The sequence below is a fragment of the Zalophus californianus genome, chromosome 3 (assembly GCF_009762305.2).
Source record: "Zalophus californianus isolate mZalCal1 chromosome 3, mZalCal1.pri.v2, whole genome shotgun sequence".
Taxonomy (NCBI): Eukaryota; Metazoa; Chordata; class Mammalia; order Carnivora; family Otariidae; genus Zalophus; species Zalophus californianus.
In genome coordinates, this window is record NC_045597.1 from 96,537,307 (window position 1) to 96,563,906 (window position 26,600).

The following is a 26,600-nucleotide window of genomic DNA, read 5'->3' on the forward strand; positions in this document are numbered from 1 at the left end:
TTTATGCTAGTTTATTACAGTTTAGCACTTTTTAATCCTCAATTTTATTGCTTGATCTATATGTTTATTGTGAAAATATATTTAAAATTCTCTACTTTGGGGCTCCTGCATGGCTGAGTTGCTTAAGGGTCTACCTTTGGCTCAGGTCATGATCTCAGGGTCCTGAGATCGAGCCCCGCATCAGGCTCCCTGCTAAGCAGGGAGTCTGCTTCCCCCTCTCCCTCTGCCCTTCCCCCCACTCGTGGGCACCCTCTCTCTCTCTCTCTCTCTCACAAATAAATAATAAAAATCTTTAAAAAAACTTCTCTACTATAATCATGGGACTTTAAAATTCTTCTCGAAAATTTGTTACATAGTTCAGGACTATATATATTACATTAGTATGAGATTTTCATGTCCTCTTGATAAATTGTTCTCTTTATTGTTTTATAAAGGGATTATCTTAATTCTTAGTAGTGTTTTTTACTTTAATTTACGTTCTTTCTGATATTCATATTACTATCACAAATTTTTGTTTTTATAACTGGTATTTAGTTAATATGTACAGTTTTCCATCTTCTTATTGATGGATGTTTTTGTGCGGTTTTACTTTAGATGAGTATATGGTAAGCACATAATGTTATTTTTATTATTCTCCTTTTGTCTAACTCAATAATCTATGTACATGTAATGTATTTACTAATACAGAAATAAATGTTCTACTCATGTATTTTGTATTCTCTGTTTATTCTTTTAATGCTTCCTCTGCCTTCTTTTTATTGAGACATTTTTTTCCCTATTCCCTCTCTTTCCTTCTGACTTCTATGCTATTAGTGGTATTTCTTTAGTTTCTGTGATTACACTTATTTTTAAGGTGCATATGTAATAAATTTGTTCAAATAAGTCCATTGCTATATCTATTTTCCTTCTGACAATGATGAAGATCTTAACAGTTTATCCATAGAAAGGCTTCACTCCCTGCCCTGCATCTTAGCATTTTGTAAATTTTGTTTTATCCCTTTTGACTATGTTACATAATTGTTTATGGTTTTTAAAAATTAATCATGTTTTGTCAGTTTCTGTGCTCACGTCTCCAGCACCCCATCTCTTCCATCTGGAACCACTTTACTTCCTGCTGAAGTCAAATCAGTAGTAAAGTATTAGTCTTTTTTTTTTTTTTTTTAGATTTATTTATTCATTTGAGAGAGGGGGGTGGAGAGGCTGAGGGAAAGAATCCGAAGCAGACTCCCTGCTAAGCAGGGAGCCCAACACTGGGCTCCATCTCACAACCATTAGATCATAACCAGAGCCAAAACCAAGAGCCGGGTGCTCAACCAACTGTGCTACCCCAGCACCCCAGTATTAGTCTTTTACATAGAAAATGATTATATTTTGCATTTGTATACATTTATACATATTTGTATTCATTCTTACATGATAACATGGTTGGTAATGTGGCTCCTTAGCCTTTTTCAGGTATGACTCTAGCCTCTGGCAATCAATCACTGATCTGTTCTTCGTATCTATGAGCTTATTGTTTCGTTTAGATTCTACATATAAGTGAGATCACACAGTATTTCTTTTTCTATGACTTTCTCACACCATTACCCATCCATGTTGTTGCAAACAGCAAGATTTCATTCTTTTTTATAGCTGAATAATACTCCATTAGATGTATGTCAGATTTTTTTATCCACTTATCTGTCAATGGGCATTTAAGAGGTTTCCATATCTTGGCTACTGTAAATAATGCTGTAATGAACATGGAAGAGCAACTGTCTTTTTGCATTATTGTTTTCCTTTTCTTCAGATAAATACATAGAAGTGGAATTGTTGGATCATGTGATAGTTCTATTTTTAATATTTTAAGGAACCTCCATACTGTTTTCCATAGTGGCTGCACTAATTTACATTCCCACCAACAGTCCACATGGGTTTCCTTTTCTCCACATCCCCAGTAGCATGTGTCTTTTTGATAGTAGCCATTCTAACAGGTGAGAAGTGATATCTCATTTGTGGTCTTGATTTGCATTTCCCTGATGATTAACAATGTTGAGCATTTTCTCATGTGTCTGTTGGCCATCTGTATGTCTTCTTTGGAAAAATGTCTATTCATATCCTCTGCCCATTTTTAAAGTGGATTGCTTGCTTTTTTGCTATCAAGTTGTCTTTATATATTTTGGTTATCAACCCCTTATCAGATATATGATTTGCGAATATTTTCTCCCATTCAGTAGTTTGACTTTTCATATTATTGATGGTTTCCTTTGCTGTGCAGAAGCTTTTTAATTAGATGTAGTCCTACTTGTTTATTTTTGCTTTTATTAATTTTGCTTTTGGTGTCAAATCCAAAAAACCATTGCCAAGACCAATGTCAAGGAGCTGACCACCCACATTTTATTTTAGGAATGTTATGGTTTCAGGTCTAACAATTAAGCAACTAGTTATATTTTAGTCATTTGCAACATATTAAAGATCACTTCGCAGTCAAGAGTTTGAACTTGTTCTCATTCTCTGTAAATTGGCAAACAGAGCCTATTAAACCATAAACCATAGAATTTATTTTCTGGACCTCGATTTTAGATGCCAGAGAATTAGGCTTTTGGTGTATGGGCTATTTAATTCCACCTGAGACTGGAATTTCCTTTTTCTTAATTAGACTTTATGAGTATCCCAAGGTGTATAGTGTCAGAATAGGGGAAGAGCCTGATCATTAGTGTACACCTTTGGCTAGACTCACCTCTGCTACCCCTGCCTTTTTTGGATAACACCACCTCCCTCATCTTCACATCCTACAGGGTTCTCACCATTCCAATGCAGAAAATCTCAAAAGGTTCAGTTCTTCTATAGCGTTAGCCACTGGGAATATTCTTGGCTACTGTCAAGGTTTGTAGTACTTTCATTGAGTGCCCTGGCATTAAGACCCTCCTCTGAAGTCCAACCACATCCCAATCCCAAAAATCTGAATGGAAACCAGAAGCAGTTCCCACAATTTATCACCATTTGTCTTCCCAGTCTTAAGAAATCCTTTCAGGATCAACAAGAGTTTAATTCCTAACCCAGTGGTTTTCAAAGATGTTTACACTTTTAAAATGTACAGATGCCCAGGTTTCACACCAGACCAACTAAATAGGTTTAGGTTTTGGGGGGTTTTGTTTGTTTGCTTGTTTTTTAAAGTAAACTCAGCAAGCCCCCACATGATTTTAATGAGTAGTCAGGATCGGGGAAACAAATGTTCTAAATAAAAACCTCCTTCAGTGGTTCTCAAATATTAGCAGGGATCAGAATTACCTGTAGGGCTTGTTAATACTGTGAAAGGTGAAGTAAAATGGAGTCACTTCTCTCAGGCATTTTAAATGGAGCTGGGAGGCCATTAAGGAGGTGGCCTTACACAGGTCCTCACTGAGTGGAACCATGAACTTCTGAACTGGGCCAAACCACAAATACTCCAAGGACTCTGTATACAAACACCTGCACCTTGCTGCAGTAATGGGTTTTTGCTTAGTGATAACCTTAGCAACCAATTATGTTTAGCCAAGATCAGTTTTCTTCCACCAACACCAATCAAAATTCTTTGTAAATAACATATACAAGCATTCCCTTTTAGTCTTTAAAAACTCCCTGGCTTTTGCTTCGTAGTGGGACAGAATTCGGGTTGCTACCCAAATCTGTGTTTCCTGAATTTCAATTCTCAGACCCCAAATAAATGTTTTGTTTATTTCAGTTCTGCCTGTTTTCCATCTTTACAGGTAATTGAGCCCCACCCCAGAGTGCAAGCCAACAAAACAAAATAAACCACCACCACCACCAACAACAACAACAACAAAAAACCCATGAGAATGGCCAGCTGACAGTAGGGATCTTTGGATATGTAAATATAATCCTGTCACCCAACCCCACTCAAATAATTCAAAAGATTCACGTTGTCCTGAAAACCAAAGTCTTTATCATCCAACCACATTAAAAAAAATCAGCGGATTCCTTTTGTTCTAAAGACCAATGTCTTTATCAATATTGCTTAAGAGACTCTTGTGTTTTCACCTAGCGTGCATTCCTCTGCCTTCACCTCTCATTTCCAAACAATATGACTTACTGTCCTTTAAACAAGATCTACTCCAATAGAGCCTGAGCTCCCCAGACAGGCCACCTCATCATATTATATGCCCTTCTGAGCCTCTTATTTTTCTTAAATTCCTCTCACAATAGTTTACATCTCTATCCATGCAATTGTATATATCCTTCTCTATGCGCATATTAGAGTCTCCATGGAAATTCCCAGCACTGCCACAGTGCCTGGCAAATAACACCTGTTCATAATACAACTAAGACACAATGAGCAAAGAGAAATCAAAGGAGTTTAAATTTGTTACCTTTTGGATCACATTTAGAATGCATTCACCTAACAATTGTGATAGTTCTAGGTTCCAGCGTCTACATGATAATTCCTGGATATGTAGAGTTCATACTTTTTTTTACTTCTATAAGGTTTAGTGTACTTAAATATAATATAAGAATAATGCACATTTTAGAAGATTGCTTTGCAAATGACATTTGGGAACTGTTGTACAGAAGAGTCATTAGCTTTGCTTTTTGTGATTCACAGGGGTAAAGATCAGATGCATGTTTGAATCTTACAGGATGAAAAAATTTTGTTATAAATTTCAAAGAACTTTCTTGTAATTAGATTTGGCCAAAAAGAAAATGCAGTGTCTCAGGAGACAATGTGACCTCATCAGTGGAGGTATTTGAATATAAACTAGTTGATCACTAACAGGAGAGATATGGATGTCAACTGAGAGAGTTAAGTTAGTGCTTTGGGATATTTTTGAGATGATATATTTTTGTAACCCTGTGAATTAAATTCATTAAATAAAAATAACCCTCATCATTTGTTTATAGTCATAGCACCCATTTAATTGGCTTTCTTTTGTTATTTCAACTGATTATTTCGTGCCCCTTAAAACCCTGCAGCTTTTCTTCAAAACTCTAACACCTGCATGCTCACTCCTATTGAAAAGGATGAAAAGAAAGAGGTCTGACAATGTACACTACATTTAAATATTGGTGTCAGGGAATTACTGGCTTTAAACTTAACTCTATTGTTTCATGATCAGACATTATCTTTCAAGTATTATTTTTCAGCTGCCCAGAGGGAGATCCTTCTTTTTATAGAAGATATTGTTGTAGTCAAGCTATTATTATGTGAAACAAAGACACTGACTAAAACTATTGAGCCCTTCTTTGTAATCTGAATAGAGGCCAAGTATTATAGAGCCCAGGGAAAGGATGTTTCAAAATAAGAATCATGATCTTAAGTACTATTTCTCCATTACTTATCTTGGAGATTTAATTCATTTGTGTAACAATCTTGGAGGTCGTTTATATTTCAGGCAGGACCTGCTGTATGGCAGAGAGCAGAAAAAGGAAGCAAGTCTCTCATAACTCTTTTAAGGGTACTAATCCCATTTATGAGGACTTCACCCTCAGGACCTCATCTAATCCTGATTATCTCTCAAAGGTTCCAACTTCTAATACCATCACATGGGGGGTGCGGGAGCTGGGAGTGGTGTGGTTTCAATGTATGAATTTTGAGGGGACATAAATTATTCAATCCATAATCGTTGATAGGATGTAAATTCCTGAGGGCAGCATGGGCAGGAACTAAGTCTACTTTCCCATGCGTTCTTGGTATCCATAGCTATCAGACACAGATTGGGGGAGAGAAGTGTTCCAATAAGGATGCTTATTAATTTATATGACAGAAATGATACAAAGGAAAGGTGAACTAGCATGATTTGATCAAGGCTCTGGCCTGTTTCTCAGCCATTGTCTTAGTTTTAATCTCCTTTCTGTTCCACTAATGTTGATAACAGGGCCTCCTATCTGTTCACACATCAGCTGGAAAGGGTCAGGTCTTCTCCCTACGTCCCCTGAAAGAAAATGTCGTATTTCACTCTGATTTGATGAACCTGATCTAATCACCACAGCCAGGGAATATTTGTCTTCTCAATTATTCAAGTCTGTCATTTTTATTTAGCAAAATTTTGTAGAGTTATTCCTAGGTCCTAAACAGCTTTGGTGATGTTTATGGTAATTCATGAATACTTTATGATTTGTTTCTATAACTAATATATTTGCCTTTAAAAAATATTTTATGGAAGTGTAACACACATAGATACAAGAGATTTTGTCATTATGAGACTTCTAAGACTCAATATCAATAAGCATTAATGAAGTGTGCATACCTATGTAACCAAGTATCCAGACAAAGAAACCGAATACTCTCAGAAGACAGAAGCACCACTTGGATGGTACATCTAGTGACTGCCCTCCAACTTGTTACTGCTATCCTGACTTCTAACTCTATCGCAGGCCTGATTTTGAGTTTTATTGTAAATGGAAGCAGACACTAGGATTGCTTTTGTTTTCAAACTTCTTTTAATCACTATATTTGATATTTATCCATCATTGTTCCTTTTTTTTTAATTCTAAGAGTAGATTAGTTTTGAGTTTATTTGATGGGTTTTCCTTTGAATTATTTGTTTTATGCATTTTAGGTTTTAGCATTCTGAGCATTCATTTTTAGCGTTTTCTAATGTTAATTAATCAATTGATGTTAATTCATAATGCTATTCTTTTTTTAAATTTTTGGTTTATATTTTATTGTTGTCTCTCACTTGTACTATTTTACATGTATTTTCCCTACAGTGTCTTGAAAAGTATGAATACTCTTAAAATTTTGTTATTGGCTATTTAAGTCTATTTTTTTTCTAATCATCAATGTTGAAAATAGGAAGATAGTAATTTTAAGACTTCTTTAAATAATAAAAGCAACTGATAATAATGTATTAATTCTCAGCAGTAATAATTTGTGCTACTTCACCCTGGAGTTTTATGCCCAGCATTTTACTTCAAATCAAATATTCAGAAATTCTTACCCACATTATCAAGAAAGCCATTTAATTACTTATTTTAAGTAGAATTAGTCAAATCCATTAACAAATCAGTCAAATCTACTAATAAAAACTCCAAACCAAAGGTCATCATGGTAAGAATCATCCAAACTTTCTAAAGGATTAAAATTCTTCATTTTCCTTTATTCCCTATTTCCCCATTAGTTTTGAAACCTACAAAAGGCCAAGGGCCTCTGAGTTAGTGATGGTCACTCACCAGTCACTTTGCATTTAACTGTTTGTGAGCCAGAAACAAATTTATATTGTATTAAGTCACTAAAATTTGGGCCTCCCACACCTACCCCACAGATAGCCTGCTCTGACTTGTTATAACAATTGTTTGAAATTAAGTATATCATTCAGAGATTTCAGTGCTCATCAACCATCCTCTTACACTGTGGTTCCCTTGATTTGGGATTTTTAATTATGTTTTAATCTTGTGTTCACTTGAAAAATTCGAAGAACATTATTTATTATTAGTAAGTGAGTAATATGTTTCTTTAATTTTTTTATATATGAAATACTTTTATTAGAATGAAATTTGATGGAGAATCCACCTGTTGGTAATAATTGCCATACATCTAAACTATCAGATTATCTTCAGAGGAAGTGCTTCTGCCTGTTTGGAAGCTAATCCTTTGGGTTTTACCCAGAATAAAATGTATTTAGGAATCGAGGATGAGGTGAGCAGAGAAGGTGTAAGTTAGTGAGGGGAGACAACTGGCACAGTGACTAACCAGACCAACTTTGAAAGAACTCATACCCCTTCTTCTCAATCCATCCCCGCATTAGACCTGCCCAAGCCTCCAGGGATTCTGCAGGGAATATTGTCATTGTCAGATTACTGCTTTATTTCCATGTCATTCACAAGGCTTCTACTCCCTTTTGTTCTGCTATAAATTTATTGAAGTATCTTGTGCACTTGGGATCCATCTCCTTTAGATATTTTCATTAAGAAATGCATTTAATCTTTTAGTATAATTTTAGTGGAATTTTACCAGGGAGAAAAGAAAACAAAAACAAAAACAAAAAAACTTGGTTCCTGAACTGGGAGTCTTCTTTCTATTCTTAGACTGCAGAAGTGGTCTGCTTATCTGCCATAGGCCCACTACCTGCACAGTACAAGCATTTAAATATGTTTTTGTAGAAGCAGATTAACATCGACTCTCTCTTTTCCCTCCCCCCTTCTTTTTCTTTAAAAAAATTGTCTTATTGAATAGGCCCTTTCAATAAATGAATTTAGAAGTCTGATTAAATTAAGTTAGGTCATAACAATTACTTTAACATATTTTTGTATTTCTTTGCTTTTTGGCTATTTAAAAAATTTCTAGTTATTTCTTTTAAAGATTTATTTATTTATTTATTTTTAGAGAGGGAGAGATAAAGAGAAAGAGTAGTGCGAGAGAGTGCACGTGAGCAGGGGAAGCAGAGGGAGGACACGCCGACTGTGCTAAGCATGGAGCCCACCTCGGGGGCTTGATCTCAGGACCCTGAGATCATAACCTGAACTGAAATCAAAAGTCCAATGCTTTACTGACTGAGCCACCCAGGTGCCCCTCTATTTATTTCTTTTATTAACTAAAAGCCCTCTGAATTATTGTTCTCTTATTTAACACAAAAATGGTATTTAAGAGTTGCATTTTGGTTTATTTCTGTTTATAAAGTTTTTGTTCATCCTCTGTAATAACTAAAGTTTGATTGAGTGATTGAGTCCTAATTCAAAATATATCACATGTTTCCTTCAAATCTCTGCAGCTAATATTCCTTTGTAATGTCAAGGACAGGGTTAAAATCATTCTCATTTTTCTTTTCTATAGGCTGGTGAGTCACTATATATAAGCATCTTACATCTCTACCATAATATCACTAGACAACCTTCCCTTTTATCAGTTTTATCTGATTCAATGAGCATTTAGTATTTTGAAATTTCTTATAGGAAATAGTATCAACTGCTCTGAACTCTAGTATCTGTTCTCTATATGTATTATATTCCTTCATATTTAGAATTCTTTGTCATTTCATGGGTTACATAAAAATTTCAGGGGCTCCTGCGTGGCTCAGTAGGTTAAGCAACTGCCTTTGGCTCAGGTGGTGATCTCCGGGGCCCGGGTGGAGCCCCAAGTCAGGGCTCCCTGCTCAGCAGGGAGTCTGCTCTTCCCTCTTCTTCTGCCCCTCCCCCCTGCTTGTGCGCTCCCTCTCTCTCTCTCTCTCTCTCAAATAAAGAAATAAAATCTTTTAGAAATATTTCAGATTTGTCCTTTAATTAGTTATTTGGATATTCTATATAATTTAGCTTTTTCAACATCTCTTTTCAAAAATAGTTTTGTTACTTTTGTGCCTTGGAATTTCTTCCTCTCTTATGATTCCCCCTTCCTCACATCTATTTGAACTAATTTCATGGAAGCTCTATCCTTTTGATTCTATTTCAGGGTGCAAATATGATATTTTCTAATGTTTTCTTCTGAATCCTCCTGCAAATACCTTTTTAAGCAGATAATTCAAATAATTCTTCACATTATCTTTCCTATGTGGAGAAATTCTTTCCTTGGGTGGAGAAATTGTCCATAGTCTTTTCATACTCATTGAAGGAAATATCTGTTTAGAATTGATTTATAATGCTGTAGGAGTGGGGTTGGCTTTAGTAAGATACTATTTTGCATTCTTTCTGAAGTGCTTCACAGTGGGTCACAGATCTAGGTTCTGAATATCTGTTGTTTGTGCTCTAGAGAGGAATAAAGAAAACTGGAAGTTGTGCAGAAAGAGTTTACACTTTTCGTGATTGTTTTTCTATCAATCTGATGTTATTGTAATGGCCATTAGCAGAATGTTTCCAGATTTTCCTATGTGGTTGATTTTATATAATTTTGATGCCAATTCAGGTTTGAAAATATGTTTATATTTTTAGGTATAAATACCTATTAGCATATATTTATATAGGCCAACTCAAGTTTAAAAAGATGTGTATATTTTAGTTGTATATGTTAATACATATTTATTTAGTAAATGTGCTAGGATAAATGGCGAGAAGCATTTAAATATCTATAAACATGTGGTCATCTTACTTGAAAATCACATCTTTAAAAATTGTAATTAAAGGCCCCCTCCCCCCAAAAAATACATTACGGTAGATTTATTCTCAGCTGATAATGTTTAGGTTTTAAGCAAATAAAATACCAGTTAATGTGAAAATAAAAAAAGTTTTAATTAAAGACATTAGTTTGTTACAGAGAGATCATAAATAATTATTAACACATCCCTAAGCAAAGTGTTGGAAAACATTTGCCCAGAAATAATACTCTGGGGAAGAAATTGAGTAATTTTGGGTTATATAGGCTGAATAAATGAGAAATTATATTCATTTATGACCTGGGGTTCAATATATTTTTGATGTTAAAAAAGTACCCAAGGGTGCCTGGGTGGCTCAGTTGGTTAAGCAACTGCCTTCGGCTCAGGTCATGATCCTGGAGTCCCCGGATCGAGTCCCACATCGGGCTCCCTGCTCAGCAGGGAGTCTGCTTCTCCCTCTGACCCTCTTCCCTCTCGTGCTTTCTATCTCTCACTCTCTCTCTGTCAAATAAATAAATAAAATCTTTAAAAAAAAAAAGAACACAACATTCTTAAAAAAAAAAAGTACCCAAATTTGGAATGTGTTGGAATGATTGGATCAAAGTTAATTTATATTGTAGGATAATATGTGAATTATTAGTTTTAGAATAATAACAAATAAGAGCTATTAATCTTTGGAAATTTAAAAATTTTAAAACATACGGTGAGTATACTGACTACATGAGAATAGTTTGCTAAGCTCTTTTCTTTTTAAAGATTTTATTTATTTATTTGAGAGAGAGAGAGAGAGATTGAGTGGCAGGGATGGGCAGAGAGAGAGGGAAAGAGAGAATCTTAAGCAGACTTTGAGCTGAGCATGAAGCCCAATGTGGGGCTCGATCCCATGACCTGAGATCATGATCTGAGCCAAAGTCAAGAGTCGGCTGCTTAACCAACTGAGCCACCCAGGTGCCCCTTTACTAAGCTCTTAGATGGCAGGATCATTCAATTTGTCTATGTAATAAGAGGCCCAATGAGAATCTTATATGCACGTATTAATTGTTAAGTTATTACACTTACTGAGTTTGGCAATGAAAATGATAGCAAAAAGATCATGTGCTTTTGTGCCAGGTAGAATTTTGGGTTAGAATTTTGGTGTTGTCACTTACCTGCTAGCCAAATGGCCTTAGCCAAGAACTCATAGTACTGGTGAGAACAGGTTCCTCATCTGAAAAATGTGGAAGCAGACCCTACTTCATTTGATTTTCTGAGATTAGAGAAAATGTATGCAAGTATGGTAGAACAGATCTGAACATTTGAAGGAAGTCAATAATTGGTAGCCACTAATTTTGACTAATTTGTTTAGCAACTTGTCTCTTTGAAAGCAGAAAAGAAAGTAAGAGTCATTTTCTTTCTGAAATAACACCAATTACAAATCGGAACATAATTTTATTGCAGTTTGGGTTTAAGTACATCAAAACTGCAGAAAAGCAGTACCATGAAAAAACATATTGAAAGAAATAGTAATAATAAAAGAAGAAGGCAAACTGGCAGTATCTCCTAGTGATTCGTCCTGACTCTAAAAGTTTCATGTTAGCCTAGGCTGTCACTTCGGAATACAGGGCCCACTTTAATATCTGTCACTCTGTCAGTGTTCCAAAATGAATTTACACTCTGAAAATAGGTATTTGTTTCTATTCTCTTGAAGTCAAAAATTATATTTTCAAAACCTGTGAACATAAGGTTCTCTCTTGGCATATGCATTACACACCATCTAACTAGTATGTGATATTTCAGTGACAACATACTGGGAAATATTTGCTAGCAATCATTCGGCAGTGTTCAGAATAATGTGATTTTTCAACTTCAGACAGTTTGTATTATTCATCGACCACATACCCATTTAAAAAAATGTTGGAAGGATGATGACTATGTGGTAATATTAGAAGAGTAAAAAAATAAATAAATAAATAAAACGAAAGTTTGGTTGCTTGGTAGAAGGATAGGAGGGATGCATTTTTTAAAGGCCTTTATTTTTTAAATGGGGGGAAATAGAGTGTTAAACTCCAAACTCCAAACCCAAGACTATCAAGGTAAGAACTAAGTTCTCTAAAGGGTGGAACCTACTTTAAAAAAAAAAAAAAGAAAAAAGAAAAAGAAAGAAAAGAAATGAATAAATCTGTCCTTAATTTCGAATGAGTTCACATTTGCTTCTTAAGGATTTCTGGTAAAATTTTAGGACAAGGAGGATTCAGCTCCTTGGATTGCATTTTAGATTTAAAATATAATACTTTAAAAAGGAAACTATGTGGAATTCTTTGGAAGGGAAAAAAAAAAAGCCAGCCAGGATTCTTCCTTTCAAACCATGACTGTTTTGTTGTCATTGTTGTGTGTGTGTGTGTGTGTGTGTGTGTGTGTGTGTATAAAATAAAACAAAACAAAAATAGTATATATATATATATATATATATATATATATATATATATAGTGTTTTTTTTTTTTCTTCATTGCAGTCCTCTACCTTGGTCTCCCCTTACAGATTACACCAACTTTCCAAAAGAATACAAATATTTTTTTTTTTCCTTCCTCCAGATCTTACTAAGAATTATTCAACAGTAGGGCAGGAATGAACTTGGAGACCATAGTTTGGAACAGAATTCCTGAGTCCAGCCAGGTCTGGATGAATGAATGTACATAAGTTCCAGCAGGAATGAGGTTAGGTGTGGGGAAAACTCCTTAGAGGGTCAGGCAGTTTGTAAGGATCACGGAAGGCAGTCTCTGGAGCTGTGAGAGAGAGCAACAAGGGCAGTTGTACCCGGGAAACCCTAAGAATACATTCTAATTCCTGGGCAGAGATAGGAGGCTCCAAGTGCTCCTGCGTATCCCTCAAAGATGGTGGCAGAGATGCTCAGGATGGCTTTTGCAGCTAGATGGAGGGACAAGGCCTGGAGGTTCAACTCACTTCTGTGAAAGCTTGAGGCAGATGGGGCTCACTGGAGGTTCTTACAAAACAAGAGCGAGGTTGGTTTGTAGAATTAGATTTAGTTCAGCAAAAACTACCCAACAACAACACTGCCCCCAAATCACACTTATTTCTGCCTCCCACTAAAGTTTTTTAGTGCGTTTATTTTATTAATAGATTTCTCCTATGCCTTCACTTATCATTTGTATTTTTTTAATTTTGTGGTGTTCAGTGCCTGTCCTTACATGTGTCCTTCACCTGCTCTTGTCCTCCCTATTCTCAGTGATGTGAGTAGCACAACTCTTGCCCACAGATGTTTAGCTATTTTAAATGTCAAACCACCTGAGAAGCAAGAAGAGAAAAATAGAATTGCTCACTTTGATAGCATTCGTTTGCTTCCTCCAGGGAGCTGGCCTTGGCAGGGATATTTCCAGATCTTTCATTATTATTGTCATTTCGTCTCCGAGTTGAGGAACTAGATACTCAGAGAGTGAGGGATGTTATGGAACTTTCTAGGTCGGCCTGCTAAAACGAGGAGGTCACATAAACGGGAAGACTTATGTGTATTCATGTTTTGTGTTTTTTTCTCTGTGGATTTATAAAAATGAAGATGTTTTGTTGTGTTGCAAAGCATCGGGTTAATTATATTTTAATAGTATCACAGTGTAATTCAAGAGAGGTTTATATTTTTTATATTCTTTATTTCTTTTCTTTTTTTTTTTTTTTTTGAAGTAGGCTCCGTGCCAGGCATGGAGCACAATGCAGAACTTGAACTCACAACCCCAAGATCAAGACCTAAGCTGAGATCAAGCGTCAGATACTTAACTGACTGGGCCACCCAGGTGCCCCTTTTATATACTTTTATTATGAAATAATTATTGCTCACTACATAAAATTTTGAAAAATATGGAAAACGAGAAGGAAGATGAAAGGTTTTATGTATTTCCAAAGACAGTTTGGAATTTCTGAATTTCCTAATTTTCTGAATTTCCTAATTTTCCTGGGCATGCTTCTACATTTTTAAATTATACCTTTGTAATTCCAATGCCTGAGTTCTCTACCTTTTTGAGATCACCCTGACTTTAATTTTTAATTAAAAAACTCAGATTTTCTCCATTTTATTTTCAGTCTGGTACCCCTTCCAAGATGTCTAACATTTCTAGATGTGCTTATGCTCAGTCTCCATTTGAGTGCCTCCTGTGTTCCGTGTTTTCTTCTTTCTTTCCTGCAGTTGTTGGTCTTCTTCCCTCTGTTTTCTCGCGAGTATGATCTCGAACGCGAACACTACCCTCCTTCCTCCGTGCACCTCTCGCGAAGGGCTGTTAGAGATGACCGTGGCAAGGGACATGCAGCTGGGATGGAGAAAGAGTACAGCACTGTCCCAGAAAGATGAATTGTAGAGTTCCGTCTCCCTGGTCCTCTGTCGTCAACAATATGAAAAAGCAGCAGAATATTGGAAATGAGTTTTTCTTTGACTTGGTTACCATGAGCACTTTGGTAGAGCTCTTCTGGCTTTTTCTCTCAACTCTTCTCTCTAGTGACACCTGAAATTTGTTATTTCCAAATTCATAAGGAATATAAAGCACAGGCCCAGAGAGTAGGAATGTTGTTGAGAAGAATGAATTTATGTTCCGTTTACCTGTAATGATAGTAAACTAATTGATATGAGCAAACCTTGAGGCTTAATTGTTATTAAAATTAGCGTGGGCACTCTAGATGATTAAATGGCAAGTTGCAGTTGGCCACCAGATGAAGTTTTCCATAATCTGTTCCTTTTTAACTGCCATCCCTCAAGGAGTACATGAGAGAAAATGTATTCCTGACAAGCATGCGTATAGTAATAAAAAGCAAACAAAAAGCAAATTTGTGGAACTTTGTGACAAGGTAGCCTTCAACTTGGTTTGTTTTAATTACTGGAATATCAACTAAGGCTAAGTAGCTCTTGGAACGTGCCAATGATAAGATAATTACCAGCTGCCCATAGTTTCATTCTTAGGAAAAACTTCATATTTTGCTTGGAGAGAAAAAAATAGTTCTGTTCCTTCTTTTGTTTCCAAATTCTCTCTGTCTCTGCCTGTCTTTCTCTCTTTAATATGCATACCTGAAGAAAGTACAAGCTTGCCAAATTCCATCAAGCTTACAAAGAAGTCAGAATAATGCTAGGAGGAACTTTGGGGGGGGTGGGGAATATATAAGCAGTCTTTGGAGGCTAGTTTGATAGTTATTTATTTTTCCTCTCCCGCTAATTTTTAGTCAGGTATTCCTGAACATGGAGCTGTAAAATGAACTCAGTAGGTGATGAGCTTAGCTGCGCTAACCTCATAGTGGTTTCCGTAAAAACCCTTCTGCCAAAGGCACAGCATGGATGCTGCAATGCAGGGACAGCTCAGACTCTGCCCCCATGAAGGTACGGAATTCCTCGGGATGGGGTCTTTTCTCATGCTACAAATTATAGAGCCTCCAAATTCTCCTTAATCGAGAGGATGTCTCTACAGATTATATAATCCAAAAGCTGAACGCTCACCATTATTCATTTCTTCACCTCTAAGATTCCTCGCAGCTAATTTTTTTTCCCCCTATCAAATCTTATCTAAGAAGGGAACAGGCATAAATGGGCATGGAAGATGACACTGACATTCACTTCTTTTCCTTCAGTCCCTAGAGGAGTTCTGTGCCTTCTGAAGGACAGCGTGCTGGATTATAGAACTCAATATTATTTAGCTTGGTTTCAATTACTTCCTGAATGAGAATGATTGACTCTTGATGTTCCAAAATACAAGGCCTCCATCATGTTTCCTGACAAATACAGCTCTTTTTTTCACCTGCCTCATACCCCCTAACATGAACTTGACCTAGCTGGTAGGATTTATGTAGAACTAGAATATGAGACATAACAATCTCTAAATTACACATGGAGTACTTACTAGCTCAGAATCTAGTGGGGAAGGCAATAAACTGGAAAAGGATATCTTGAAGGGAGACCCCAGAATCATTCAAGTTCTGAGTGGGCATCCAAGATTTTGGACACCCATGGGGAATTCAAGCAATAAACAAAAACAGGAAAACACAAAACAAAACAAACAATACCAGCATTAGGGAATCAACGTAGTTAATGTGGGTGAAGAGAAACACATTAGGAGGAAACAAGAGGTAGCTCTTACTCTTGATTGGTCTTTTGTCTGCACCTTGAAGCAAATCTCAGTGCAGTCTGGCTGCTCATAAAGACCAGAGTGTGAAGCAGATATCCATACAGCCCCCACATCTGGGAACGCTAGGTTCGACCTTTGCCAAGACATTGCCTTTCCCTGACCGGGCCACATTGCTTTCATGTCCATGCTTCTCACATCCTATTTCCTTTCCTGCAATGATTTGCCTCCCCTTATTCGTATGATAAACTGCTACATAATGTCCTCAAAACGCAGCTCAAATCCTTTCAAGCCCCTCTGTATTGGATACCTGTGGATGCTGTAATCAGTTATCACAAACTGCGTGACTTCAAACAATAGAAATTCATTTCTCACAGTTTCAGATACCAGAAGTCTAAAATCAAGGTTTTGGCAGGGCCTCCCTTTCTCTGAGGTTCTAGGGGAGAATCCTTCCTTGTTTCTGCCGGTTTCTGGTGGCTTCTCGCGTTCTTTGGCTTGTGGCAGCGTGGCTCCAATTTCTGCCTCCGTCTTCACATGGTCTCCTCTTCTCTGTGTGTGGACCTGTGTCGCTGTCTTTCAGTTTCTTCTTATAAGGACACCAGTGATTAGACTTAGGGCCCACATGAATCCAGTAAAACCTTATCCTAACTTACATCTTAATTACATCTACAGAGACAACTGTTTTCGAGCAAGGTCACATTCATGGGTTCGGGTTAGACATGAACTATTCAATCCAGTACATCTTCTTATCAAAGTTTACTGGCATCCACCGGTGGAATTACTTACTCTTCGATTCACAGTGTTGCTTAGTATAAATCTCATCTTGCAATCATTACATTGTATCATAACTTTTTATGTCTTTCCTTTCCTACCAGTTTGACAGTTCCTTAAATGCAGAATATACGTATTATTTATCTTGGTACCCCTAGTATGCCACACAGAGTCTAATTCACAGTAGCTGCCAAATACATGTTTAATTGATTGCCAATACATTGAGGAAGACATTAAGAACAGAGTTTGCACCTACCCTCACTCCTACTGTGGATCATTGTTCCTCACAGCTACCCCAATATATCCTGTCAAAATAGGAGCACATTGTTTCAGTGAATTCTTTATTTTAGCAGTGATAATAGTTCCTCTTCTCTCTCATTTATTTGTAGACTGCTAATTCCAGCAACATTAGGTAGTGAGTTATGCTTTGCATGTGTTTTGCTCTTTGCAAAAGAAGTCAGTATATCTCATGAATGAAAAAGGTGCTCTTCGTGCTTCTAGTTTCAGAAACTTTTTTAAAGATTTTATTTATTTGTTTTTGTGAGAGAGAGAGAGAGAACAAGGGGAGGGAGGGGCAGAGGGAGAAGCAGACTCCCCGCTGAGCAAGGAGCCTGACATGGGACTCGATCCCAGGCCCCTGGGATCATGACCTGAGCCGAAGGCAGACGCTTAACTGACAGAGCCACCCAGGTGCCCAAGACACTATTTTTAAAATAGTTTCTAAAGTAATTATATCTGTCCTACTCTATTAAACCAGGGGTACAGACCATTGTTTAATATGCTCTTGGTACCCAGGGCCATTATTATGAGCATAAACTATTTTATTAGCTGAAATAAAATGGTACACTCAGGATCTTTCAATGTATTTTCATGTTTAATAGCTTCATATGGGAAAATAAAAATTGATACATTGATATTAATCTAACTATATGCCAAAGTTTCAGGTACTTTTTATTATTTAATCTTTACAACACAAGAATAAACTTGGCCCTGTTAATCCCATCCACAGATTAGGAAATTGATGCATAAAATGATCGAGTGAATTGTCCAGAGTCATACAGCTAGTAAATGATATAAGAAGCATGGAAAACTGTACATGCATACCTTGTTTTATTGTGCTTCATTTAATTGCACTTTGCAGATGTGGCATTTTTTCAGATGGAAAGTGTGGCAACCCAGGGTCAAGCAAGTCAGTGTGGGTTTCTGTGTCACATTTTGGTAGTTCTCACAATATTTCAAACATTTTCATTATTATTATATTTGTTATAGTGACCTGTGGTCAGTGATCTTCAATGTTATTATTGTAATTGTTTTGGGGCACCCCACACTGCACCCATATAAGACAGTGAATTTACTGATAAATGTGTGTGTGTGTGTGTGTGTGTGTGTGCATTGATTGCAGATGTGGTAGGAATAGCACACATGAGAAGTAGAGCCTGAAGATGTGACTGAATTGCAATCTCATGATAAAACTTGAATGGGTGAAGATGCTTCTTACGGATGAGAAAAGAAAGCGGTTTCTTGAGATGAAATCTACCCCTGGTGAAGATGCTGTGAAGATTGTTGAAATGACAAAAAGGATTTAGAATATGACATAAACTCAGTTGACAGTGTCAGGGTTGGAGAGGACTGACTCCAAAAAATTCTACTGTGGGTAAAATGCTACAGCATCGCCTGCTATAGAGAAATCATTTTGGGGCACATTCAGTGGGTTAAGTGTCTGCCTTTAGTTCAGGGCATGATCTCCAGGTCCTGGGACTGAGCCCTGAGTCTGGCTTCTTGCTCAACAGGGAGCCTGCTTCTCCCTCTGACTCCCCACCACTCATGCTCTCTCTCTCTCTCTCTCTCTCAAATAAATAAGTAAAATCTTAAAAAAAAAGAAAAAATTGTTTTTGGAAGGAACAGTCAATCGATGTGGCAAACTTCACTGTTGTTTTATTTTAAGAAATTGCCACAGCCAGCCCAGCCTTCAGCAACCATGACTCAGTCAGCAGCCATCAACATGGAAGCAAGACAATCCACCGGCAAAAAGCTTATGACTCAGTAAAAGCTCAGATAATGGTTAGCATTTTTTAGCAGTAAAGTATTTTTAATGAAGTTATGTACATTGCTTTGTTTTTTAGACATAATGCCAATGTACACTTAGTAGACTGTAGTATAGTGTAAACATAGCTCTTACATGCACTGGGAAACCAAAACATCCATTTGATTTGTTTTGTTATGATATTTGCTTTATTGCAGGGGTCTGGAATGGAACTGGCAATATCTTTGCATTGAGCCTGTATTATGGATGCTGGAATCAGCACTTTAATAATTCAGGAACATCACCTTTGTCTTCTTTCTTTAGCATTCTATCAGCCAACTGGCTCTTACTTTGACTGTCATCTTTCACGTAAAAACCCCATGTTTCCTCATCATTTGTGGCTTCTGATTTGTCAACTTGATCATGTAGTGGGAGAAAATCAGGGTAGCAAAGCCTGGAAGGTCCATGACTGTGAGTCTTTCAATGGCTTTGGTGAATGTGTAACATCATACCACATTTCCCCTGGGCTGGAAGTGACTGTGCTCTCTGGGCACCAGTATCTTTCTGAAACACTTATTTATTCATCTGAGGGAGAGAGAGAGAGAGCACGCAGCGGGGGACAGGCAGAGGGAGAGGGGGAGAGAGTCTTTTTTTTTTTTAAGCAGATTCCCTGCTCATCATGGAGCCCTATGCAGGGCTTGATCTCACAACGCTGAGATCACAAACTGAGCTGAAACCAAGGATCAGATGCTTAACTGACTGTGCCACCCAGGCACCCCAACTTTTTTAAATTAATTTATTTATTTGAGAGAGAGAGTATGTTTCTTTGCTTTCATAAGCAGATGGGCTATCCTCAAATTAGTAAGTTCCTATAAAATTATAAAATTCCTAAATGGTCCTTTATTTCAAAGCATTATAAAGAGAATGAAAGTCTGTGTAGAGATAACTAGTGAGTATAAACTCTAGAAGCAATAAAGAAGCCTTGTTTTAAAGACTGGGGGAGTAAACCCAGAAAGGTGGGTGGAGGTGGGTTAGACCTCGGGAACAGTAGGGGGTGACTCTACTGTTGATTGGTGGGGCATCAGAACATTTTAAAAGTATTCCTTTTTACTATTTCTTGGTAGGTCTACTGTTTCACTTTTACTTTTTCTCTTAGTCTATATTCATCGGCTCTTCTATTGTCCCATCAAAAAAATGAATTAGAAATATTATTCACACACAATTCTGAAAGGACAGGAAGAAGGGGAGAGAGGAAAACGAGGAGAGAGAGAGGAAGGAAAAGAAGAAGAGAGAGGGAGAGTGGAAGGGAGAGGGAGGGAAAAAGAGAAAGAGAGGGAAAGGAAAGAGGCAAAAATTAGGGTCTGTGAGGAATTGAAGGATTAAAATGGCCAAGTCAGGAATTAGCAAGTTCTGGAATGCTTTTGACTGCCTTTATAGACCATCACGTGGGGGGTTATGGATGGATCAGACAAACTGAACAATACAGAATAGTATTATAACCTATAGTTTGGATTTATTCCAGATATTTGAGGCTCCCTGGTAAATATTTTTATTTTTTTTTAAGATTTTATTTATTTATTTGAGAGAGCGAGAATGAGAGAGAGAGAGAGCACATGAGAGGGGGGAGGGTCAGAGGGAGAAGCAGACTCCCCGCTGAGCAGGGAGCCCGATGTGGGACTCGATCCCGGGACTCCAGGATCATGACCTGAGCTGAAGGCAGTTGCTTAACCAACTGAGCCACCCAGGCGCCCTCTGGTAAATATTTTTAGACAGTACTTGAAAATAAGTATGTCACCCTAAAAACTCTTTTCCTTTTGGTCAAATAGCCCCTCTTTTTTAACCTTTTAGCATAGAAGTCATTCTTCACACTGTTTCTAGTCTTATTACAATGGTTTAATTAAAACAGACAGAGAGAACAATTTTTTTTTGACTTTGCATGTCACATTAATTTTAAAATCAACTTATATTTTCCAAAGGGACATTTCAGGAAAGACTAATTTTCACCTTTTGGACTCTCTCCAGGATAGGGGACCAAGCATGTGACATACAATTTGCCTCATGACTCGGGTACATCAGTTTTGGGTGCTCATGGAATACTCCTTGAGTGGTTGACTAATTTGAGTAGACATCTGGAACTTTAGGACCTCCTTGTATGATTCTACCCCTACCTACCCTCACATCTTCTCTCTGGTAGGTTATACCAGCTATCATCTCTATTTTCAGAAACTATAGTCAATTTAGGAGCAGCCCTTCCTTCTCCTCACTTTCAGCCTCGGTTTTCACTAGCCACAATGATCTGCACAGCTGGCCTTTTTAACCACAAATAACTGCCCTAGGGAAAACCATTTGAGCTCAGACACCAGTGCATAGAGAAAATCATTTAATCAAATCTAGGAATGTCTAGGGTTTCAGAGTCACCTATGAGACTCGTTAAGGTGGAAGGACTATGAAATAGCATGGATATGAAGGGCAGAGAGATGACAGTTATGAATATGAGAATGATTGATTTCATATCCTTGAAACGTACCAAACTTCAACTCTGGGTTCAACAACTCCATAATTTACATAAGTACAGTCTGTGTCAGTTCATTAACAGGTCATTAGTAAGTCTGGGGAAGATGTTCTAAAATATTCTCATGAGGAAATACATCAGAAAATAAGATTATGTTGAAGTTACCTTTAGAGAAAGACGTGTGTGTATGTGTGTGTGTTTTCCTTTGTATTTAATCATCCTTCATTTTTAAGAGATGGTTTTGGTACCATGTATATGGGTCAGCATTTATCCTGGAGGCAACATGAAGGTTATGCTGTGAGAATGGGTTTTTATCTTCTTGAGATTAACCTGCATCTTTTTAAGTGTCTGTTTCATACAGTTAAATATTTTTTACATGATTTGATAGTTACATGAATGTACCTTATAAATTTACTGTTCAAGTTCAGTTTCTTTCATTTTGGGCAAACACGGAATGTAAGGGACCTTTCGTGAATGATCTTGTGCTCCAATGAGAGGCTTCTCTTGAAGCTCAAATTGCTATGTATGGAAAGGACATCTGTCCCCCTGGTCCAGCTCTTTGCATTTAAAGCTATCATGCAGACAGGTAATATACTAGTAGAGAAAAAAAATAAAACAGGTACTCCATGGCTATTCGAGTTAAATTAGAGTTTAGCTTCAAAAGACCAAGAACAAATTGATGGACTGAGACAATGCAGGAAAGTGTTGAGGGAAAAGGAAGCAGTGCTCTTAACATCTCAATAGCCAAATGCCATAAATAAAGAGTGGTGCTTTTTGTTGGCTTGTTTGTTTCCCCCTCAGAGACTACAAGTGCTTAGAAAACACTGTAAAATGGAAATAGGTTTCTTTGTTCTTATCATTTGAGAAATGATCATGTGGACTTTTACTATAGTATTTACTCTGGCTGCAACAGACAAAGGAAAACAAAAAGTCCAAGGTACGGTGTAGGAGAGGAGGGCATTTGAGGGCATGTTTAAATAAGAAATTTCCAGATGTCATGGTCAATCTTGTCAGAGTTCTGCTTCTCCAGCCTATAGCAAAGCCATTGACCCCCCAGCATACCAGGGACCATCAGAGGTCGCAGCTTTGTTATTCATCCATTTTTGTTCCAGGCTTTTGATAACTGGCCCTGGGTGTTTCCACCATGCCTGGACCCATAGTTGCATTAGTCTTATTCAAAATATTGAACTCAGATTGCAAAGTCCATGTTAACTACAGTCTTTACGATATTTTCAAAATTTCTAAGACTTCACATTCTTAGGATCTAGGTCTTTAAAAAAAAATTTTATTTATTTATTTGAGAGAGAGAGGGAGAACAAGCCGGGGGGTGGGGGGTTGGCAGAGAAAGAGAGAGAAGCAGACTCCCCACTGAGCAGGGAGCCTGGACTTCAAGGCTCAATCCCAGGACCCCGGGATCATGATCTGAGCTGTAGGCAGATGCTTAACCGACTGGGACACCCAGGTGTCCCAGGATCTAGGTCTTTAGTGTTCATACACTTCTTCGTATTCTAACAAAATGGCTGGTTATTTGTTTATTACTAGCCACGCCTTGGGGCATGAAACTTCATCTGTCCTATTGAATTCGTTTTCTCAAGTCAGGGTCTCCTGTTCTGTTGGTCACCAGTCTGCAGAGTCACCACCTCACTCATGCTGGCTGAGTGCTGTCTTCATGTCCGCCTTGAATATCTGTTGTGTGATTATATAAATCTTGATGAAAAGCCTCAGAAGGTCTGATTGGCAAATAAAACTTGGAATTTAGCAGGCCAAAAAGACATGTTTGTCTTTTTGTTCTAACCACTTCTTTCTTTAAAATGTCTTAAAACCACTTCTGTTTTCAATATTTATTTATTTAGCTAATCTCTACCCCTAATGTGGGGCTCAAACTCATGACCCCAAGATCACGAGTTGCATGCTTTTCTGATTGAACCCACCAAGCACCCCAGCACTTATTTCTTTTAATAATTTTCCAGAAGCATATATACCTTCATAATTAAATGAATTTAAATTTAAATGTTTTCACTGAAATACATTTCATATATTTTAAAGTCCTCCAGACCAACTTGCTTGCTAAAGCAGAAATTCTTTTTACAAGATCTCATCTGATTACTCAGCCTGAGCTTGGGTACCTCCAGTATCCCAGATCACCTTCCCTCTATCCTTACTTCTGACCTCCTTTTGACTTTCAAAACTGGCCTCAGATCTGCCCTTTTGTAAAGCATAGCTCAGGTCTATATTCCTTCTCCAAGTGGGAGAAGCTGGTGGTTGTTTTTCTATAATGTTTGAACTGTTAGATTTTTTTTTATTATGTTATGTTAATCACCATACATTATATCATTAGTTTTTGATGTAGTATCCCATGATTCATTGTTTGTGTATAACACCCAGTGCTCCATTCAGTACGTGCCCTCTTTATTATCCATCACCAGGCTAACCCATCCTCCCCTCCCCTCTAGAACCCTCAGTTTGTTTCTCAGAGTCCATAGGCTCTCATGGTTCCTCTCTACCACCAATTTCGCCCCTTCATGAATTGTTAGATTTTTGATTTGAAAACTGATGTTAAATCTGATGAGCTTAAGCACAGAGTTCTTCCTGGACTTTTCAAATACAGTTTTGACTTCTGATGATTTCCATCAAATGGCCGCTGTCCTAACGTGAAGTGTCTCAGGGATGTGGTATGTTTCCTCCCCTCTCACCTCCACCATAAGTGAGTGTTTATTAAAAAGCAAAACTATTATATTAAAGTTAGAGAACCAAAAAGAAAACAAGCCACAAAAGGAGATTTCCTGGAAGGTGGGAGGAAGAGAAGATTGCTGAGAATAGATATCTCACGAGGCAACTGGAAGTGGTAGTAGAATAAGTGAGTAAGGAAGAACTGAAAACATGCCTGTCTGCCTCCTGGCTTTGGGTAGACTTGTCCCATGTGGAATCTCAGTTGTAAGGGAAAAAATACAGTTCCATGTGATATTTTTTTTAATATTTTATTTCTTTTTTTTAAGATTTTATTTATTTATTTGAGAGATAGAGAGCACGAGAGGGAAGAGGGTCAGAGGGAGAAGCAGACTCCCTGCTGAGCAGGGAGAAGCAGACTCCCTGCTGAGCAGGGAGACTGATGCGGGACTCGATTCCGGGACTCCAGGATCATGACCTGAGCTGAAGGCAGTCACTTAACCAACTGAGCCACCCAGGCGCCCTAAGATTTTATTTCTTTATTTGAGAGAGAGAGAGAGAGAGAATGCGCACATGAGTATGGGGAGGGGCACAGGGAGAAGAGAGAGAATGCCCAGCAGACCCGTGCTAAGCATGGAGCCCAACGCAGGGCTGGATCCCATGACCCGAGCTGAAATCAAGAGTCAGATGCTTAACCCACTGAGCCACCCAGGCACCTGCCATGTTATCTTTATTTGTGATGAAGGAATAGGGTTTTATGTGCTGCCCCTTTCCTTCCTTCTATAAATATCCATAAGATCACCACTGTGCCTTCTACTAGGGATTAGCAAATTGCCTCCCTCCTGGCTCTTGCCTTTCCTGGGGTCTCCCACAGAGAGGTTCTGAGTACTGTCTTCTTATGAATCCCATAAATGCTTCTGTCTTAGATCATCTTCCCAGGGGGTCAGTTCAATAAAAGCATGCACCTTCCTATTATGACCATTTTTTCTTTTTCTCTTTTTTTTTTTCTTCTACTGAAAAATTACAGACAGGTAAGTTGTCTGTAATTACATATGAAAGATTCTAAGCAAACTGTGTCCACAGTTTTCTTTGTTCCTGCATTAGACTGTATTTCTTTCTTCTTGATGTTTGTGGGACAACCAGCTAAGAATAGCTAGTGTTTCCTTTTTGTTCAAATACAGCATAGAAAGGAAGATAAGCATAATAGTAGGGTTATAGTTACTATTGCTATTTGTTCTGGTTCTAATAAAAATTCTTTTATGTATTAATGAGTTAGAAATGCACGAATTGAATGTCACTTCTAGATACATAACAATATTATCTGGTGGAAATCGCAAGTTTATACAGTTCCACCTTGTTGAACAAGAAAACTCTAGGAGGTGCCCTAAACATTATGTACTATGTGAAGGTCACCCTTAGGCACCACTCAGTGGATGGCATTGACACAGGATCTCATACAAATGCTCTTTCCCCATGTTGTTCTAAACTGCAGAAGTTTGTATTATGGACAGAGATAGTACGACGTTAGTTAGGAAACAGGTGATAACCTCTATTAGAATACTAACTGGTCAGCACCTATAGGTTGTATTTTCTGGGATAAGTTACCTAATTTCTCTAAACTTTCTCTCTTAATCATAACAAGGATTAATGTTATTGTTTTTCTGAGCAGTTTTGTGAAGACCAAATGACATAATTTTTCTTAAGCATTTAGTGTATTTGTCTACATAAAAATGTTATCATTAAATGATTAATCTTATAAAAAATCACTCATGAGGACAGTGCAAGTTTAGCTCATTGAGATGAATAATATGCGGATAGTCTTGTTAAAGTCAGCATATTTCATATACACAGACTAAACTCCAACCTTGGCCAGAAAAAGAAATATTGAAAATGGGTGAGTGCTTTTTGTTGTTGTTGTTAATCCCTGAAAATATTTTGATATTATTACTTATTTCATGACCTTAGATGAATCATTAATTGCTTGCCATTTTTAAAAATGCAAATAATGGGTACAAAACATCTTCATCCTGTCCTCAAGACCATCCCTGAGCTTTATCCCATCCCTGACAACCCACATGCTTTAAAAGCAGTCATGGATTTCAGTTCCATTCTAATTAATTGACAAGGCTATGCCTTGAGATTGTAATAGAACAAAAGAGATACACAGCTATCAAATCTCATTTACAGAAGCAGTGGAATTTTTGGGCCAAGAGCAAAGTTCTGGTGTCAGCCTGGAGAGATTTGAATCCTGGTTTTCCCATTAAAATTAGGTGAATTTAGGCAAAACATTTAATCTCAAAGCGGTTTGGTTTCTTCATCTAAAAAATGTTGAAAATCTATGTATTATATCGTTATGAGTCTTCAATGAAGTACTACATATAAAGCACTTACAATTGCTTACTTTATACAATGCATTTTTGTATAGCAAGGCAAAACTTCTGTAAATGGAATACAGTGATTTCCTAACTGAAACAATCAACTCTGTTTTATTAGGATTTAGTTCAAGTTGGTTGTAATTAGGCAAGGTACTGTCAATCAACAT